This window comes from Anarrhichthys ocellatus, unplaced genomic scaffold (assembly GCF_004355925.1).
Source record: "Anarrhichthys ocellatus isolate YVR2014 unplaced genomic scaffold, GSC_Weel_1.0 scaffold184, whole genome shotgun sequence".
In the NCBI taxonomy this organism is placed as follows: Eukaryota; Metazoa; Chordata; class Actinopteri; order Perciformes; family Anarhichadidae; genus Anarrhichthys; species Anarrhichthys ocellatus.
The window spans coordinates 186,618-192,290 of NW_022280214.1; the positions used below are offsets into that span (position 1 = coordinate 186,618).

A 5,673-nucleotide genomic window follows, 5' to 3' on the forward strand; every position below is an offset into this window, starting at 1 on the left:
TATAAACTGTTTTATTTCATGTTAGATGTGATTTAACATATAAACTGCTTAGACACTTTATGTAACCTAGTCACTTGAGCCTTTTATAGTGCTTCTGGTTCTAACAGGACCAAACCAGTTACATCCTGTTGCTAACTCTGGTACAAGATGTCTCCTGTATGTGTGACGCATGCGATTAGGGGAGCTACTAGAATCAGAGTAGGATAAAAGAAGCAGAAAAACTGTGAGATTCAGCTTGTTCCCCTGTTGTAGAGACGGGGATAGACTTCTTTAATAGACCCTTAGGGGTCTTACCCCCTCAGAGGTGGGATAGAAGACCCTTTGTGCGTTATCAGAAGACAGCATGAAAAAAAGAAAAAAGAAAAGAGCTCACAGTGAGAGCTGACTGAGAGCTTGTTAACAGCAGGATGTCAGCTTTAGCTTTTGTAGCACTGAGACTGTTTCATTGAATTTAAATTGTTTTATGTGATTGCTTTGGAAAAACTTTAATAAAACCACAGCCTTACCATTTGTAGGTGACTGGAGGCAAACTGAAGACTCTGTTTTTTTAGATTAAGTTAACCCTCTTCCCTGTCCGTTAACCGTGTGATGCAGAAGTGACGACTGACTCTACCAGAGGGACTTAAAGGTGAGTATTCTGGGTGAAGACTTGGCAGTGTTAGTCATAAATGGTGAGAATGTTCACAATAGGCAGTAGTAAAGTACAGATGTTCTACATAACTACTCATACTGGGTGTTAGGGTTACTTTGAAAGCTTTCCACCTTTCGAGGAGACATGACTCCCCTCAGCTGCTGCAGGCACTCCCTGTATCCTGTGTGTGTGTGTGTGTGTGTGTGTGTGACCTTGTGCAGCAGTGGTTGTGTATCTCTGGACTTCCTGAAAAAGGCTGGAATGTGTTTCGTTGACCTCGCTCTGTTCTGTTTGAGTGTCTCTTTTTATTCTGAAGTCTAATCTTTATGTAAAGGGGAGGAGTCAATGAATACAAATTACATGACTAATTAATGAGTACCTAGTTAATGTGTTAATTAGTGAGACTGATGGACTTCACTGGCTTAGAGCACTGTTTCCTGTTTGTACCTTCACAATAAGATCACTAATATGAGTTTTCATCACAGGTTGACAAATCTATAAACGTAGTCAGTAGAAAATACATGTCACTGCACGTCTCACTGAAGTGTTTTATTTATTAATATTTAATTAGTTAGGGCCCGAGCACCGACGTAGTCGGTGCGGAGGACTTATAGTTATTCTAATGTTTATTATTATTATTATTATTATTTTGTGTCTTTCATCGCAAAAAGGAGGTGCTTGGGATACTGGAAACCTTTTGAAATTCGGCACGCAAGCCAGAATTTGCGAAAATTGCAGTGTGATTGGGGTGTCCAGCTGCGGTATGAAATATTAGCTCAATAGCACCCCCTATTGAGTAGCCCCAACATTGGGTTTCACCTAGCTGTATGAAATTTGGTAGGTATGTGGATCGTGATGGGACGTACAAAAAATCCTCTTGGAATTTTTCACTAAACCAAACAGGAAGTCGGCCATTTTGAATTTTATGACGTTTTTTGACCATTTCAAGGCGTCGTACTTTAACGAACTCCTCCCAGAGATTTGACCCGATCAACTTCAGATTCGGTCAGTATGCTCTTGAGACCTTGGCGGTGAAAAGTTACTCAAAGATCAAAAAGTTATCTAACTATGTATCCGTGGCGGCAAAAAAACACCATTCGCCATGAAACGGGAAGTTGTTGTAACTCGGCCGTACATTGTCTAATCTGCTCCAAATCTCTCATATGTCATAACATCCTGACCCCGAACACATCTATATGATAATTTACAATCATAGTAATAGCGCCACCTAGTGGCAACTGGAAGTTGTTAGTTGTGTACTTTGACATCCTGCTCCTCTCAGATTAATCAGATCTCTTAAGACCTTGATAATGCTTCATTGTGAAAATTGTAAGAAGTTGTTGAAGGGCGGCGACGTGGCGGCTCGGCGAATTTCGATCCTTCGCCATGAACGAATAAACTGATGTAACTCGACTCCACATCATCAGATCTTTACCAGATTTCACATGTTTGATTAGACTCCAGTCCTGAAGACATCTGCAGGCAAATTTTGAATCATAGTCATAGCGCCACCTACTGGTAACAGGAAGTTAAAGTCTTTATACTTTGGCTTGTTTTTCTTAGTAGGTAAATCAGATCAACATCAAGTTAGTTCCACACAAATATAAGAAGTTCATAATGCCAGTTCATGAAGCTTTTGATGTTTCGTCAAACGCCGTTGCCGTGGCGACGCAGTCTTCGCTGTGAAAAACGAAGGTCATTTTGAGAGGCTAAAAATGCTCGAAACATAAGCAAACCTGGCAAACAGATTACAAGCCCAAAATTTAGTTATATAATATGATTTTATTGGTTCAGAGTGGCAAATCGGCTCAATAGCGCCCCCTACAAAATTTCGAAGAAGCAGCCCTCGCAGTATGTTTCACATATATTTATAAAATTTGGTAGGCTCATGTATCACATTTGGACTTAAAAAAAAGTCTCTTGGAGCCATGCTCTAAACCCAACCCGAAGTCAGCCATTTTGAATTTTGTATGAATTTCTAGTGTCATTTTTGTCATTTCCAGGCGCTGTACTTTAACGAACTCCTCCTAGAAAAATAATCGAATCAACTTCAAATTTGGTCAGAGCAATCTAAAGAACTTTGTGATGAAAAGTTACTCAAAGCTTGTTGTTTCGTGAAAAGACGTTGCCGTGGCGACGCATTCTTCGCCATGAAAGATTAAGGTGATTTCGAGAAGCTAAAAATGCTCAAAACATAACCAAACTTGTCACACACATTTAAAATCCTGAATGTAGTTATCTAATGTGATTTTAATGCTTCAGTGTGGCAAATCGGCTCGATAGCGCCCCCTACAATATTTGACGATGCAGCCCTCGCAGTACGTTTCACCTAGATGTATACAATTTGGTAAGCAGATGTATCACATATAGACTTTAAAAAATGTCTCAGGGGTCTATCCTCTAAACCCAACCGGAAGTCAGCCATTTTGAATTTTGTGTGAATTTCTAGTGTCGTTTTTGAAATTTCCAGGCGCTGTGTATGATGGTCACAGAAATGGATGGCCGAGTCAACCAGAGTCCTGCCAGTACACTTGACGTGCGTGAAGTTGCGTGGGCCCGATCAATGTTGCTTGCAGCTTTAATTTAAGAGTTGAAATATGTTTTATTCTATTTTCATTATTAATAAATCCATCAACCTTGTCAAGGTCACACTTCACGTTTATTTTAGTCAGGTTACTGTAATATAAAACATAATCTGACACAGAATGAAAGAAATGTATTTTGTTCTAATTATCTCAATGAATGAATCATGAAACCAGCTTTAAAACGCTACATATTCATATTTACTATATAATGACAATAACTCCTGCATTGTGTTTGATTACATCATGAAGTCATCTCTTGATTTATGGAAAAAATATGTATTTAAATCAAATAAAGCCAGAGCTGCAGATGCACCCTGCTGGGAGCAGACCACTGGTGTCAGAGAGACCAGATCCAGCACCAGATGCTTCTGTGTGAGGATTTAACCTGCAGCTGTCATCAGGATCATTATGACAGGTATGATCATAAAGATATCATTCAATAATAATTATAATAATTATACTATAAACACATTCAACTGGTCTTCAACTGGTCTTCCTCTCTGAATAATTCATGTCTCACGTCAAAGACCGCCTGTCTCCAGTTTGCGCCAAAACTTTGAGTCATTCGGACACTTCACCCAAAAAAACCTCAAATCCAGAAAAGAAGGAGAGACTCAGAGGACCAGGACTCTGTCAGGACCAGGAGTCTGTCAGGACCAGGACTCTGTCAGGACCAGGACTCTGCAGGACCATGGCTCTGTCAGAACCCGGACTCTGTCAGGACCAAGACTCTGTCGGGACCCGGACTCTGTCGGGATCCGGACTCTGTCAGGACTCTGTCGGGACCTGGACTCTGTCAGGACTCTGTCGGGACCGACAACAGGACAAGCTGCTTCCTGCAGGACTCAGAGACTCACTTCAGCCTGAGACCAAAACATTTAAAGTGTCTCACCTCTGATCCGCTCCGGTTTCTGGTCTGGTTTCTGGTCTCTGTCCTGGTCTGGTTTCTAGTCTCTGTCCTGGTCCGGTTTCTGGTCTCTGTCCTGGTCTGGTTTCTGGAGTGTGCAGGTCTTTGTCCCGGTAAGTGAACCAGTGAAGTCCGGAGTTGCTCTCCGTCACACTGGGAGCTCTGGGAGGAGAAACATGAAGGTACACGGCGTAATAACGGACGGTGCTTCCGTTTCTAAATAAAAGTTTCAAAATAAAAGCAAAGTTTGCACAAACTTCCGCCCCACCCAATAAAATCCATTATGTTCCAGTTATTTTAGACAACCCACAATCAAATCAGTAATTGTTGTTAGTGTTATTATTAAACAATATAATAAAATAACTAGATATTTAAGGTAAATATATGTTTCCTTTATGTGAATTAATAATCTATCAATTATATAATCAATCAGTGAGTAAAATAATACAACATACTGATAAAGACAATAGTATGAAAATATATAACGAAATACATAATAATGATTTAAGAAGTGTTCAATTAAATAAATGCATATTTGAAAAGTAGGAAATCATATAAATGTGCTCATTCTTCCAATTGATTTAAATAATAAAGTGTACTTCATTGACATCAATGATCACAGACAGAGAAGAAGAACGACAAACAAACTAATATGAACAATAAGTTATCATTATAGAGGTAGTGTATGACCTGTGTTACTGCATCTCTTTTTATTATGAGGTCTTGAATTCTAAACATATTTCTGATTTTTACTGTTTATGAAACAAGTTGTTGTGCTGTTTTACTTTGAAGTTCTGTGTTGTAATGTGCAGTTTCCTGTCGAGGCCTCTGTGCTCTCATTGGATAATTGACACACGTTGAGTCATCTGTGACGAATATAAAACCTCCTGATGGAATGAAATAGAGTCTTTGATGGAAGTCGTTTCCCTGATTCCAACAGCTGTTTCCTGTTTAATCCATTAATCCTCATCAGATCTGGTCTAATCTCTGCTTTCACTCAGCTTTCTTCTTCTCTTCCCTCCACTGACCAGAAAACACAAAACTCCCTCAAACTGCTCAACCAACGACACGCAGACAACTCACTGTTCAGGTCACCGTGGTGATATTATGGTCTGTACACATGAACTCTTCTGGAGTTTCTCATCCTAATACTTCACTGTTGTACTTGTACCTGGGTGGACAGCAGTGAGGGAGGAAGTGGACGTTACGTCCTGTCCTCTGAGAGCAGAATAAGAAGCCGGACAGTTTCCTCCTCGAAGCTCAAACAACAATCACAGCTCTGCAGACAGGAAACAGGAAGTGCCTGAGACAATACAGAGAGGATCCGGAGACCAGCTGCTTTTTTTTAGGCGCCAAAGACAAAGGAAGCAGTGGCACGTAAAGCTTCCTCATCTCTGCAGGAAAAACGCCCTCAGCAGCCGCCTGCAGGAACTCTGTAACACATTCAGAGAGCTGATGGAGCTGCAGACGTCTTCACTGGTCCAACGAGCTCTTCATCTGCACGTTTAGTTAGACCTCTGTGTACCTGAACACCCCTTCATCTGCTCATG

General features: G+C 40.6%; 1 protein-coding gene across 1 annotated transcript in view; it reads right to left on the bottom strand.

Annotated features, from left to right (window-relative positions):
- The window catches only part of arap3 (ArfGAP with RhoGAP domain, ankyrin repeat and PH domain 3), a 25,555-nt gene extending 20,172 nt beyond the window's left edge, over positions 1-5,383 (bottom strand). The window contains exons 1-2 of the mRNA XM_031878513.1: positions 5,295-5,383; positions 4,109-4,285 (exon numbers count right to left, since the gene is read on the bottom strand). The gene's annotated coding sequence lies outside the window, so the exon portion shown is untranslated. The remainder of the gene's footprint in view (positions 1-4,108; positions 4,286-5,294) is intronic.
- Positions 5,384-5,673: the final 290 nt, after the last annotated feature.